At 43.9% G+C, this 15,607-nt stretch overlaps 2 long non-coding RNA genes across 3 annotated transcripts in view; one reads left to right on the top strand and one right to left on the bottom strand.

Moving 5' to 3' along the window:
- The window catches only part of LOC144132415 (uncharacterized), a 19,104-nt gene extending 17,541 nt beyond the window's left edge, over positions 1–1,563 (top strand). The window contains exon 2 of the long non-coding RNA XR_013314805.1: positions 913–1,563. This is a non-coding gene — a long non-coding RNA (uncharacterized LOC144132415). The remainder of the gene's footprint in view (positions 1–912) is intronic.
- On the bottom strand, positions 1,090–15,607 carry LOC144132414 (uncharacterized). Of its 2 annotated transcripts, XR_013314804.1 has the most exons (4): positions 15,331–15,607; positions 14,183–14,306; positions 3,787–9,562; positions 1,090–1,562 (listed from the first exon to the last, which is right to left on the bottom strand). It is a non-coding gene; the product is annotated as an uncharacterized LOC144132414 (long non-coding RNA). The 2 variants fall into 2 exon arrangements; XR_013314803.1 differs by lacking the exon at positions 1,090–1,562 and having other exon boundaries at positions 1,580–9,562.

Here is a 15,607-nt window from a genome sequence, read left to right as displayed (position 1 = left end):
GCAGTTGCCACGTGCCACGATGGGCAGATTGTGATGACGTCAGTAGGTCACGATCTGCCAAGTGACACCAAGTGACACCTCTCACGTGACTCCATTGACGCTCCCCTCTTGAAAACCTACCGTATTGAACCTTTCGCTTCAATATATCGCGGCTCGATGCTGTTTTGTGCTGGGCGCACTAATGCCGCGCCATGTCAGCTCATACGTTTCTCACGGCACCACTGCATAAACAGTACGCAGCGCCTTTCACCTCTATCGCACGTTGGCGACTCAGCGCCAAGGCTGGCGGAACTATGTTACAATTCAACCTTAACGCTATTTATTTGCATGTACAGAAGTTAGGGTGCGCGCCTATACAGTGGATCGACCAATTTCCCAAGCAGCAGAAGTAATTGACCCAACATTGGAACTGTATTGGCAAAGCTGGCCCTACAAAGGACTAGGGTGGGACCATTCTGTTGCAGTATTGGGCCGATGACCTGTGCTCTTTGGGTTGCAAGCACAGTAGCCAGGTTGAGCTGATACTGGGTGTGATTCAAGGATAACCATATGGGAAAACGCGAGAACGCAACATAGAAAGCTCTGACTGCGCCTGCCAGCTTTTGTCACGAGTAGCCCTTGAGTGAAACGCATAGCCTCTACTGAAATAATCGATAAATTCCTGCACATTAATGTTCACTATTTCTGTTGGCAGCTAGGAATAACGATATATCCAAAGAGCGCTTACAAAACAATGCAGTAATCTTAAAAATTGCTGGGAAGAAGTAAGAACCAAAGAATAATTCTAAGAATTATTCTTGAAAATTCTTTTGGCTTAAATCATTTCTATGTCACTGCTCTTAGCATTGACTGCACGCCCTTTTTGGGACATACCTGTAAATTGTACCCATTGTTTCTTTTATTTTGGCGCAGAGCTGTGCCTTTGAGGCAATTCCAAACCTTACTGTAGCCAAACTCGGTATGTCGTACGCCAGGAGGATGGTCGGCTGAGCAAGACGCGCCACCTTTGCCGAGAAGACATCGCCGACGAAGAATTCCGTGTATTCTTGTCTTCTTGTGCGTACAGAGGAATAAAATGATTACACAGCGCCCATCTTCGAAACAAGCTTTATGGTCGCACTAGAACAGCAAAATAAAACCTCGACATGTGCTATGGCAATAATAAGTAGGTATAAGAAAGAACTACTAACACATTCCAAACATTCACCATGCATAATATTAATCGCTTTAGAAAGCACATCAATGGTAAAGGCGAGATTGATAAATACCTTGGTGGAAGATTTCTGTCAGCGCTTTTGCTACCAATATCCGTTTCATAGGACTTGATTTTATTGTTAGAATGTTTGTCTTCATATGAAAGATGTAAAAATACCTGCGTACAAAATGTTTTATATCTGGAAGAATAACACAGCAAATATACGCGTACTTGTCACTCTTTGCAACAGCATAAAAAATTAATCTCAAGCGATTGCCAGCAGACAACTGTGTTTGGTCGAGGCTATAATCTTGGTGCCCTCCGCCGCTCGCCACCCGCAGGCGATCAGGCCACCATAGTGCCGGCACTGGTGAAAAAAGATCAAAGCCGATTGGTCGCGCTGGTGCTTCTTCCTATTCGGCCTTTGAAGCATATCTTCCATCACTGAGGCTACTTTTGCAAGTAAAACTTTTTCTATCCTATTATTGCTTGGCCTTATTCTTGTGCGCTAGCACTAAGGCCCCACTCATCCACTTAATCGATACTTGTGTATAGCCTGTTTCACCCCGAAGACTGTGCTTCGAGCCGAAACCAAATTTCTAGTAAGAAAATTTTTCTTTTTTCCAGAAAATCAAATGGCGCTAGTTGCGCCATTGCGCTAGTTGGTGTTGATGCATAGTGGTGGTTCAAAAGCGCAAACACACACGGACCATGCAAGAGACGAGACACACAAAGCAGCGCTGAACTTACTACAGATATTTTGTTAGGAAGAAGCACGTCATATATATACACACGAAAAAAAACGCACATGCGCAGTGTCAACGACACTCCTAGTGCTAGTACAAGGAAAAAAACCGCTTTAAAAGCACGCAAATATCTGCAGAACCGCGACCCACTGTGTACCATATTGATTTCTCGAAGTGATAATGTAACAGATGGCATACTCACGCACCGAATATTTTTTGTGATAATATGAAACACCTCAGCTACTTCTCTACTGCGCTGGTCGAAATGAACGAACAAGACATCAGTATCATAAAAAATGGCGTACATTTGGACCTGAAACAATGCTCAGCTAGATTAGTTTCTTTCTTTCTTAAAGAATTAGTGTGCTCCATGAGCCGCACTCTCACCCAGCGGCCAGTCAGGCCTATGTAGGTAAGGCCACAGGACCTGGGAATTTGATACACTATGCCAGTCTTACAGGGAGCCTATCTATTTTATGATTTATGATGCAAGCATTTCTTCTGCGCCCTTCATGTCGTCTTTGAACCGCCGCCCCCACTCTTTCTAGCTTATTAGGTCCAGAGAACAGAACCTTTACCCCACGCTTACCCCCAACTCATTTAATCCGATGCGACAGCGTGTGGAGATATGGCACCTTTCTTCTCCCTTCTTCCGAACCCTTTTCCAGCCTCGAGGTACTTGCAGATAATTTCAGCACACGGAGGACTTTGCACTTGAAACGAGAACTGAGTCTAGGCATCCAGCTTCCCTACATCTGTCTGCCTGGGCTAAGAGACTGGGCATCATTTTATGATAAGATTTCTTTACTGCCATGCCTAAGGATCCCGTAACGATGCTACTTTTTACAAGCTTTGAATGAAAGGACCTATAATTCAAAAGGGGCTTTTCACTCATAGGGGAATACTGCAAACAAACATGGTTGGGTTCGAAAGACAATTTTAAATCAAATTGCAAGGCTGTTTCTTGAGGGACTTCATGTGTGAACCTCCGCCCCGACGCATTACGTGCAAAAACATCAAGAACATTTGACACAAATTCGGGATTCACGGACCTAGCCAGCACCAGGTAATCATCCACATAACGGAAAATGCGCATGCAATAACCGGCTAGATCAGCCTCAACTTTAATATCAACCCGGCTTAGATAAATGTTACTGAGAATGGGAGCTACCTTGGCACTTGTGCACACACCCGATTTTTGCATATAAAGTCGACCATCCCACTAAACAAACGTGTTACTCAGGTAGTAAGGTAAGAGTTAAAGAAAGTATCCTGTGTGATTCCACACTCATTTGGGAACACGCATTCATCGTTGTCATCCTTAATACAATGCTGAACACACTTGATTAGTTCAAAGTGTGAAAGAGAATAACACAAATCTTCCGCATCTACGCTAAAACCATCACATAGTGCCCGGCTCTCATTACGGAGAAAATCAGCTACGGCCTCAGAATTAGGTACGATATACGCATCCTTTAGGCGATGTGACGACAAATGTTTGCGAAGATAGGTTGACACAAACTGCCAAGAATTGTGCTCAGATACGCTTGCCCGGAAAGAACTTTAGGCTTGTGCATCTTAGCCCTAAATAAAACCACAATGAAATTCAAATATAAATTATTTAGTGGTCGTACTTGTATAGAATGTCTAACGCATGGTTTGAAAGAAGAAAACGCACAAGCAAAAATTTCGTACCTATAGTCCTTTAAATTTGGATGTCTGCTCAATAATTGATGAAAGAAGTGCTGAAACCCACAGCAAGTCGATTGAAAGTACCTTTTTCCTGCAATTAAATGGTGTGTTCCCAAAGTGTCTATAACCTACAGAAGATTGATATGTACTCACCAAAAATTGAGCTGTGCAGCCGTAGGTTCTTAAATGCTCTTTTTTTGCCCCGCCCTTCCAATGTGTCCCTGAGGGCAACAGGAGACTTCACTGCAGTCTTCATAATACGTTTTGTAGCCTCATCAGCTGTCTCACCCCAATGAGTGTTAGCTTTTTGATCTGAAATAGATTATATAGATTATATAAAGCAAACTATGCCATCAGAACCATGCAATGAATCTTTAAAAAAACTCTCTCTTAGAGGAATGTGCAAGTCAACCAAAATCAGAAGCATGTAGAACAGGATCATACAGAGGACTCAAACGGACCTATGATCACAGTGGTGTGATTCAGCCTAACGATAACTAAATTCTCTGTTGTCTTCTAAAAGCCCATCTTTGCTTCATCATATTAACTTCCTTTTATGCATGATTCAATGGCATATCGTTCCCAAAGAATAAGATAAGGGGAAAAAGTGAAGCCATTATTTTAAGGCCACCTTGAACCATGACAAAATTTTAGTCTGTAGCTGCATGAGGAATGTAAGCATATAACCATCAGCTGCCACTGTGAATATCAAGGCTAATGCTTGTGCTAATTACTTGTAGTAGTTTAGATATTATCTACAACAATTCCTCATTAAACTAAACTTGTACAAAATGAAGCTTTCAGGTCTACAATTCCAAACGCAACACGAGGCAATTTCGAAGTCCCAATTTAATCTCAAGTGGACTCACCATATGCAGAGGGCTGAAATTAAACTACAGCTTAACAAAACACTATGCATCAAAATTATATTAAAAGGAATCAATTCGTTGCCAGTAGTTCATAGGCACAATTGAAAAAAAATGTCATATACCCAGTCGAAAAAAACACTTGCACGTTTCAGGTGTTTACCCCAAACTGGCTTTTTAGACACGGGTTCTGGTGTGACCGTGTCTTGTGTTCCGACCCTACCAGGATTTTCAGACACGGGTCCTGATGTGGCAGTAGTGTGGTGTGCTTTAGTGTGTTCTGGTCTGGCGTTCTGTGCTGTGACCCGGTTGTCTGATACCGGCTCTGGTGTGCTTTAGTTTAGTGTTTCCTGGTGTGGTCGGTGTACCATTCGATTTGGTGTGGTTGGTGTACAGGGTCCACACCATTAAGCGTGCAGCGGCCTATCAATGCTCTCGCCGCCTTCCTGGAGCGTGCAGGCCTCAGCATCTCTCCCTCCAAAACACAGGCGATGCTCCTTAACACCAGGGTTGGCACCCGCCCTGGCCGCACCTTCCTCCACGTTGGAGACCGCGACCTCGCCTTGAGCCGCCAAGTGAAATATCTGGGTCTGCTCATCGATGTCCGGCTCACTTGGAACACGGCAGTGCGCCCCTTCCTGGCCCAGTCCTCCAGGATTCAGGGGGCTATACGGTCCCTGTTAGCCAAGGGCAATGGAATCACCCCCAGGCTGGGACTCCAGCTTTACCAAGGCATGGCCGTCCCGCAGTTCACTACGCTCTACCCCTCGTCCGGCTCACTGTGGCCCAACACTTGGCTATCAAGCGTAAACTGCGGGCGGCCATACGACTATGCCTGGGACTCCCTCGCTCCTCTCCTGTGGCTGCCACCCTGGTAGAAGCAGGTTCATGGCCCTTGGAGCTCCTCTCCAGGCACACCTCCCTCCGCCACATAGAGCGCCTCCACAACGCGCCCGATGAGCGCCCCGCCTTGGACCGCCTTCTCACCAGGCCCAACTCCAAAATGGGTCAGGTGGCCCAGTACTTCGATGATCATTTGGGGGACAGCCCGAGTCCTTCCCCCTCTCTCCTCGCCCGGACCATGGACACCTCAACGAGGTCCACCTCTCCCTACCTGGCTCTCGGACGAGGTGAAACACTGCTGCTGTGCGCCTACATCAGGAGGTCGCTGCGGATCCCAGGGTGGCTAACGCCCATCCCCCACACCCTTTTCCAAATCTTGGCCTGCATTGTAAGTAGCACAGCCTCCTCCTGAGGCTCAGGGTAGGCTGCGCCAACAGCGGCTCCCGCCTCTTCCGCATTGGCCTCTCCGACACCCCTGGGTGCTCCCTCTGCAATTACCCAGAAGAGACAACCCAGCACATACTGTGTGATTGCCCTGCCTTTGTGTCCGCTAGGAATATCATGGAGGCGGGCTACCGCTTCATGGGCCTCCCCTGCACCTCAGTGGACCACCTTCTCTTCCCCGGCGGTCACCATCCTGCCAAGGTCTTCCGGCACCTCCTATCCTTCCTGGAGGCCACCTGCCTCTCCGGCCGCCTATAGGCCACAGGGGACAGCACATGTCATCTGACATGATCACTGTGGCTGCGCGCCTACCCTCTCCTCTTTCAATCTTTTTTCCCCCTCCTCTTCTCCTCCTCCTATGACACGCCGGCAGTGGGCGTGGAGGCTAGCCCTCCAGTAGACAAGCCCGTGTCTTCCCACTTTCATCCTTCCCTACAACCACAGAAGAAGGTGTACCATAGAAAGTCTTCATTGATATGCTGTGAGTTTGGACATACTATCGTGATAAAAATTGAGATCCCAGCGAACGCAAGCCAAATGGCGAGACAGGTGCACTAACGTCCATCAATCTCGCTGCGCCGGCCTTGATGGCACGAGCATTTTATCAGATGGCACCTGCACGCATTTAGGCATAGTGTGGCACACGCTCGCAATGTCATAATTTTTCACATGACTGTACACTGGAGCATGCACATAGCAACATCATTTCTGTTTTTGCCGGAGACGAAGAGCAAGCACGTATCGTAAAGAAAAAAAAATGTTCGCATTTGCACAAAAGGATCCTTAGCTTCATTCGTAGACCAAATTGGCAGAGTAGCCAAGATAGAGGCCCATAGCATCATAGCGTGCATCTTTTCTGACAAAGTCGAATAGGCTGAATTTCCCTGATAGCAGCTTGAATCCAGCTGTGTAGCCACAATGCCTGAAGAACAACAGAACGAAATCACGAATTTGTGTGAAATACACTATAATAATCACAGTGCAAAGACCAACAGCAAATACTGATATTAAATTTAACTCAGTGGTGCAAACATACACTACACATTCAATACGACTTGCTATGCCTCTGCAGTAAATCAACTGTCTTCTGCTTTAAAGTAAATCAATGTTACTCACATAAAGCGCCCCAGTTGCATTAATTTGCTTGAAATCAGTGTCTGGATGAGCTAGTATTTCACACTTTCATTCGTACAGTGCAACCTTGAACACGGACAAGGGGGAAGACACCGAAAAACACTTCGAGGTGCCTCCTCCCTTGCCCCTGTTCATCATTATGCTGTGTGAATGAGAATGTGAATTATTGCGTTAAGAGTTTTTTTGTATTCATAGCTAACTGCATATACTTACAACACAGATGGGTACGCCTACATCATAATCTGAATTCCTAGCATATTTGGGGCTTTCCAGCTAATATTGAGCATGACAGACCTTCTAACACAAAGTCAGGCTTTATGGGACAATCAACAGGACTCTACCATCTCCGGTACTTTGATTCATTACCAGGCTGAGAGATATTAATACTTGGTAACCTAGAGCAATAAATTGATATGAAAATTCTACTGCTGCAGAAAACAAAAAATAAGAGCAATTAAGGAATTAGAGAAATGATTACAAGATGCCCATAAAGATGGGCACAAAAAGTAGATAAGATGTAGTTCGACTGAAAAAAATATTGGATGCAAGTATATTTCAGGGTGACAAAATCCATGTAGTGATACTTTTTATGCGCACAGGGTGCAGAACTGTAAAGCACTGCATGGCTGGCTGCATCTATTTAGAAGACTATTCCTCTTCATTTCTCCCAAAAAATGGCAGCTAAGCATGAAAAGCCGACTGCTGAAATCAATTTTCAGCTCAATGCCACATAAAAAATGAAAAGACTCGAATGTTAGTGATTCGAAAGGAAACCTTAAACAAGATGAAATGAACTCTTGCACTGGTAAAACACCAACAGATGTGCAAAAGATAGCTGCCAGATCATTTTTCCTGCTGAATGTATTGAAACCAAACCTGCCTGGGCGCACATGTTTTGTCTAGGTATAGCTTGCTATGCCCATCCTGAACCTCTGGTGCAGTTCACTGCACAGTACGTGCAGACACTTGCACACATAAAAAACCCACACTAGATTCTGCGTACTGTGCATTGCACACTATGGCGCCCAGCACGCCCTGTCTTCTAGTGAGATGTACTTTTTTTGGTGCATCCACGCGTTAGGGTTCCAGTTATAAAAAATGTCCGAGTTAATTACGAGATAAGTGAATGAGCATAACCGGTTCACAGGTTCTAAGCAGGCAGATCACTTGCAAGAGCCGCTTCTCACAGCAAGGCAGAAAACAATAACGGCTTCAGGATACTGTAGTGCAGGGCTCCAAATTAGTTTGGACCTAGCGAGGTTCTTTAAGCTTCGCCGACATCTTATGGCAGACCAGCGCCTTTTCGAAAGTAGCAATGTTTAGTGCTACACATTTACATAACACACAAGTCAAAGTCGCATGATTCCGCCCAACATGTATGCAACAAAATATTGCAACCGCTTCGAGCCATCTCTACAGGCCCCATTGGGCCGTCCCTGATAAGTGTGAAAAAGTGGCTAAGATATGCTTTGCCACGTCTAATGCTACAAACTATTTTTGCAAAGCATGCAGGAAAACTAGCGAAAGAGAGCTCAAGCACACCTATGCTTGAGTAAAAAAGTAGACAAATTTTTTTTACATGTAAACTGAAGTAGCCGAAGTTAGAACGTGACTTGCAAAACTGTATGCATAATAGCTAGAGAAGAGAGCAGAAAAGGTAAGGATAAACAAACAGGGGCTCATTATGGGCTACATGATGGACATTCACTTAAATCATGGTATCTTACAGCTAAATAGGCCAGCTACCATTCAATTCACGCTTATTTTCATGCAAAATGCTTTCAGTGATGGCGACAACTTATACAAATTTTCGTTAAGTAGAGACAACCAAAGGGTTCATGGACGATGGCAATTGTGGCGGCACCCACGAATGCCTATACTGAATCAGCATCACTTAAGCCGCAGTACCTAAAATCCAAGCTTCACGACAAATGACAGCGAAGTACCGTCCGTCTTCTGTTTCCATGGCATGAGAAGTATTCACATAAAGTTGTTCATTATGAGTAATTTCACTGATCATGCATTGCCGCACTGCACATAGAGCCTAGACTTTTAAGCTGCTTTTGTCCTCACACGAGCTAACTGCAGCCATCAATTAACCTCCTGTAAATAAACTTTCACATGAAGAAAACATCTACAATTATTTGGTCGTCTTGTATGTTTGGCATAATCCTTTCTTGGCGCTTTCATATTACAAACCACTAACAAACCTGAGTCGTAATTCTCACATGCACTGAACGAGTGAGTATATGCCTTTGAGATAAATCCAGCTAAAGCTAGCAATTACCTATCAGTGCATAAATTTTTCACTTCAGTCAATTATAAAACATCACTCCAGCGCACAAAAACGCACGAACGAAGAGGATCGACAGCACGGACACCTGACATATTTTTTGTGCGCTGGAATGATGTCTCATAATTCTGCCCAGAACCGACTATCCCAGCCCCCTATACTTAGCCTTGTGGAGAACCTTTTCCTTGCCTTCCGCTGTCACCTCCTGAGCACTTGCCACTGGAACTGCATAGTACAAAGGGTTCTGTTGACAAGGTGATAATGGCTGTCCTCTTGTGAAATACTCCATGCTTTGGGATTCCCTTCATGGTTTCATACATTGCCTTCTCTACCTTGAATTCAGATACATCTGCAGGAAAAAGAACACGCGTATAAAAATTCTTAGCCATATTTGCAGCCAGGAATATGATAATAATTGTATTTGTACGCTTCACAGCAGCAGTATGTTTTACCGCCTGTTGAAGCAAGAAAGTAAAAAATCATTTCGTTTATTACCAACACAAGACTACACCTTGATATTGATGGTGCCATGAAATTGTGCTGAGTTCTGATAGCAGTGTGAAGTACAAAAGGCAAATGCTTGCTTTGACATTTAGAATATGCAACTTTAATGACACAATTATTGAACAAATTGACTATCCTTTAAAATTTCAGATCAGTATTTGTGGTAGCAAATACGGAAAATAAAAATAGTAGGAGCACTGCCAGTGTTTAAATCAACACGAAGTGACTGGTTCGGTTTATGGATTGGTTTATATGGGTTTAACGTCCCAAAGCGACTGAGGCTATGAGATACACTGTAATGAAGGGCTCGAGAAATTTCGACCACCTGGGGTTCTTGAGAGTGCACTGACATCACACAGTATGCGGGCCTCAAGAATTTCGCCTTCATCGAAATTCGACCGCCGCGGCCGGGATCGAATCCGCGTCTTTCGGGCCAGCAGCCGAGGGCCATAACCACTCAGCTACCGCAGCGGCTTTGCACTGACTGCTAAGAGCAATTTTCTAATTTCAGTTCTTGCTCATGCCCCTGTCAGGAAAGGCACTAATGCCGGTTGACCTGCAATAAATCTAATGTGTCCTCAACAAGCTGCCTAGTTAGAAAATTTCTTGTAGTCAAAATTGAAGGAAACATTACTTAACATTTTTTGAGCTAGAAGCGCATGAGCTCTTGATATAGTCCAAGGCAAACAACTTAGTGCCTTAGAATAGTCTTCAACGAGGGGCTCACACAAAGAGACGCTGGACTTGCCAATGTTTCCTTATACAAAGTAATACTGGAGTGCATGGCCTGAGGTGTTCATGCTAAGAAATACAAAATATAAATAGAAACAAAACTGAAGTGCAAAGAAAAATTAGAGACAAGTTCTGTCATTACGCCTTATGTGACACTAGAGAGTACGTGTTGATAAAGAAGTAGTAAAATGGTCAATTTGAAATTTTGCACAATCATCAAATTGTGATGAGCATAGTCAGTATGCCTTTTTTTCACAAAAAGGTATCCAGCGGCTCCGGTGAACTTCAGTTTTTTTTTAGTACAGTGCCTTAAAGACAGAAATTGGTCAAGGGCGACAAAATGGTAATAATTGTGCATCAACCTTTTCATTTCCATGCTTCATTACTTTATAACACAACCTCCCATATGACCCGCTTGATTTGCTGCAGGAGCAGGATTCTGTTGTGCACCACTCACATTCAATGAAGGACCTGGCTGCCTTTTCCAAGTGTTATACTAATTTTCACAATTAATGTGCCGTTGAGCGAGTTTGACAGCAAGCAAAAACATGATTTGAACCCAATAGCTTAAGGAAATTTTAAAGTGGTCCGCAACATTATGCTTGTAAAAAGACAACTTCAGGTGTCAATACTCATCAAAGTTGCCATCAGAGATCTGCTTTGGTGAGCTCATAAAGGGAGGGTGGGGTGCTTAGTTATAATGACCAATTGTCACGGCTGGTACATTGTGCTACCTACTTCAATGATGAAGAATGTGACAAACTATCCTCCAAAATCTGACATCTGGCATAAAAGCTGAAAAGCAAAAGCAAATGAAGGACCACTAAGACCTGAATTTATTTCCTACTTGAACAGCTATGCAGATCATAAAGAAAGCTGACAAACGGCATGAAGTTATTCTGGTATTTTGGTCCTAGATGCTCGGTCATTAGAGCCTCAGTATCCTAACTAAAGCAATAAAAAAGACACGACTGTTGAAGAAGCACAATCAGGTCCTGTAACGCTCATCAGCAGTGAGAAAAACAAACTCTAACCCTCATAATGATACAAAATTCAGCCAATGAGGCCAATGTGTCAGTAACCAAGAGACCATGTACAAACTATACACTGTAAATGCACAAACTCTACACGAGAGCAAAGCATAGTTATATGCAAAAACTTTAGCGCAAAATAAGAGACATTCACAAGAAAGGTGGACAAGACAACGCGCTTGTATTGTCCACCTTTCTTGCGAATATCTTATTTTGCGCTAACGATTTAACATAGAACTATGCACCAACTAGCCCAGCAACAAGTGTTGCTAGAGCAAAGCTTGCCCTACACTTGTGAAACAAATTTGTGTCAATGTAAGATTCTTGGCAACAGTAGGCATCACATTTAATGGCATGTGCTAAAAAGAAAGAGGGCACCTTAATGATGCTGTACAATATAGAATTCACCCTTTCAGTAAACTATATTTTGTCTAGTATCATCAGCACCGTCTGAGGAGAAGGCAAGAATGAAAGGAAAGCTGCCAGCTGTCATGAGGCCTGCCACAAAAAAACACTGAACAGATGTGGTGCACAAACAAATAAGCGATTACAGAGCACAAAATAACACAGGAAAAGAGTGCCCAACCAATGAATGAAAAGAGAACAAAAAGAAGGTAAGCAGTACTAAACACTGCTTCCTCTGCAAATTGAGAAGAGTGAAATATACAACACCTAAAAAATAAGTTTTAAGAACTATAAACACGTAATTTTGGACACATATTTTTTTTTAAATGCTGCATTATACATTAGGATACATGAATCTTCAGGTGGTATTTCCCTACCATTAAATAATTCATAATTCCATTTCCTTCTGTGATGTTGTTTAGGCTTTATCAGCGGAATGATGGCTGTGATGCCTAGTTGGCCTTTAGGTCTGCTGGGGCATAGAAAAGGCTACAATATAAATGTTGATATACTGTTTCAATTCACTACAACATCTAGAACAGCCTGTTTCAAAAGCTGGAATGACAAAAATGCCATACCAGCAGTTATATTGCCAGTTTTCATGCTTTTGATATGAAATAAAAACCAACTACGCGTCGCAGCCATCGTTCGGTCGATAATACTGAAACAACAAAGAGAAAGACAATTACAAATTTTTTTACCAGTCATAGAGCAAATATCACGGGGTGGTACATGCACCTTCATATCTAAGGCGTCATTTGAAAGAAGACGCAAGCAAACATCTGCTGTCCATAGTATATGCAGTTTCATTGAAGCTTTAACTATGATATCAGGCAGCATGCCGAAAGGCTGAGTCAAACAGGTCACTACAAGCTCCTAATTTTCTGTAACTGTATTAGAGCAAGTATATTCACTGAACTTGCACAATGTCATCACCAAGCAAGTGAAATGGCAAAAAGAAATCAAGGCTCACCAAGATAACCGCCGAGGTAACAACTTATGGTGGACATTCACCTTTTTTCATTTAGTACTTTTAGGTTTTTTGTGCACAGGCTATAATTCAACAAACCCTGAAGCAGTTTGTCGTAGACGGTGCTTAATTTCCACTCATATCTAAAGGCAATAAAAACATTGCAACAACAGTGAAAAGGTCGTTTAACGGTACCCCTTGCTGGAATAGTTGGCGTAACATTGTGTAGCAAAAGTAAAAACAGCACAAATTTTTACATAAACAACGCAGAAAGACGAGACAAGACACCGCCCGTCCTATCTGTTATTTTTCACTTGTTTATGTAAAAATTAGCGCTGTTTTCATTTTTGTTATACAGTGAGAGGCCACAGGAGAAAAGCTTACAAAAGAAGCTGTTAAGTCCAATTAATGTTTCATCTTTGAAGCGCATTCATAGCTGCACTATATAACACCATTCATATTCTTTTAACCAAGTGAAATAACACGTCTTTGCTGGACCAGTGTATGAGGAGTGCCATTGTGACACCGGCATTACTGCAGAAGCTTGACATAGTTATCCTTCTTCTATGATTGTCTATGAGGAGTGCCATGGGAGATGGGTACATGAGGAAAAAAGTACAAAAGCATTGTTCCCATGCTGTAATATCGCCTTAGAATGCTGCCCTATAGCCCATTACTTTATATTGGTGTTTTTTAAAGCCTGGATGCATTCATGGAGGTCTCTAGTGACTCGAGAACAGGTGGGGAGGGAACTAGCGAGGGAGAGATAGAAAGCGGCTGAGCTGAGGCTGTGCCAGTGTGCTCGTTATTGCCGTGTAGCTCAGCTCTGGACTCAGTCGTGGAATGAGGGTGCGGGTTTCTCTTTTTCTTCCACCCTGTGTGTTGTGCTGTCAACTTTGCGTTTTTTGCGTCTCGGTTGTCAGAAAACGTGTTAATGATTCGTGCTAAAAATAACCACGAAATTTTAGAAATGACAGGAGAAATGTTCCAACCACCACTAACACGAAAAAGAAAATTGGTTGCTTGCTTCAGATTCATACACTCCCTACATTATAGTACGGGGAGTCTAAGATTCCTCGTTAGTTTTGTAAGGGTTCCGAGGCCAGCCGAGACCCCCCCCCCCCCCCCCTGTATTAAAGCACTGCTTCTTTCTGAGCCTGAAACTGGCACTATCTGATGATGACCTATTGAGAAGAGATACACACGTTATTTTGAATAGGGAAATGCCAATACATGCCGTCAACGTTCTGGTCCAAAGCAGACATTGCAACACACTGATCTCAATGCAGAGGTGAAAAAAAGAGATCTTAGAAAACTCGACACATACTTGTGCTCTGCAATGTGTGCTGAATGGGCACAGGCAAGAACAGCCCCAAATCTGGACAGTGGAGACAACCTCTCCTATGAAGCTCTTTTCAGACCTCTTCACTACTGAAGAAAAGGCACTTCACCTGCATAACGTCATAATTTCCAGGTGTGTAATTTGCACCCACAATGCCTGGCACTTTCTGATGATTATTTGTATTGCTGGCATTTCACACAACCACAAAATAATGTTTAAACAGCCAAAATTCAAATACATAACGCCACTTGCCACACTAGGTTTTATGATAAGCCCTGTACAACGTAGGTTATTCAAAACCACTTAATTTGAAAAGGCTACAAAGCGCTCTTTTTCTAGGGCTACTTCTTCGTCAACGTTTAGCAATGATTTTTATTCACGGCCGCCTGCAACTAAAAGAACTTTACAGCTACAGGCAACGTTACCAATGTTACAAAAGTGATCGAGCAGGCAGCTCCCTGTTTGTTGGGGTATCGCAGTGACGCGTCGCTCAATTCACTCAGTCGCTTGCATGCCTTGACGCGTCACACCCCTCTCACTCTGAGCTTGACAGCTGGTGTAATCGGCTCGTAGAGGTGTGTTATAACCTTAAGATACCACATCAGATCACTAGAAAGACGCACATACGCGTAGCGAATAACATAACGCTAAACAGACCGAGCGGCGCACGCTATCGGCATTCCGCAACGGGCCGATAGTGGCGTCAAAAACACGCGTGCAGGCAGTGCACGATCACGTGCCACGTCGAATAATGAACAGGAAGTCGAGCAACCACCTTAACGAAAGCTCGAAAACATAGTCACGCGCCTTGCTGGGTGGTACACAATTGTCACATTTCCATTTAGGACTCCTACGCGTGCCTGCCATTCAGCAAACGCATCTATGCATACATCTCGGCGCTCACGTCGCAACGCATACACTGTGAACACTGACAGACCAGCAGGTTGATGATTCGGTGAGTGCACTTCGCTGCCGCGGAAACAACCAGTGACTCACGCGCAATGCCGAAGGGAAACGAACAAGACAGAGCTGACAGAGCCTCCTCCCTTCCGGTTCTTCTCGCCTTTGCGCCCGCTCGTGCATTTTCGCGGTCGCAAATTGCACGCACTTTTGCGCTACACTATGGGTCTCACCTGGAAACGAAGACTCGACACATTCCAGTGACCGCTTTCTTCTCTTGCTTCGCGGCTGCTATGGTTGAAGTCGAACGTGTTGTCAATATGAAACGGCTCCATGCTTCTCGGCGTGGTCACTTTTTCACAAAGTAAAAGAACGGCTGCATTGCTGAAACGCGGCGCAAGCTACAATAAGCACGAAATCCAAACGGAAGTTTGAAGGAACGATTTTGAAATCAGACACAAACAGCACACGAACAGCAGCAGCACGAACCACGGCACGGCTCGGCGTAAG

The sequence above is a fragment of the Amblyomma americanum genome, chromosome 5, assembly GCF_052857255.1.
Source record: "Amblyomma americanum isolate KBUSLIRL-KWMA chromosome 5, ASM5285725v1, whole genome shotgun sequence".
NCBI lineage: Eukaryota > Metazoa > Arthropoda > Arachnida > Ixodida > Ixodidae > Amblyomma > Amblyomma americanum.
Note: the sequence above shows the minus strand (reverse complement) of the source record. Positions and strands in the feature narration are given on the sequence as shown.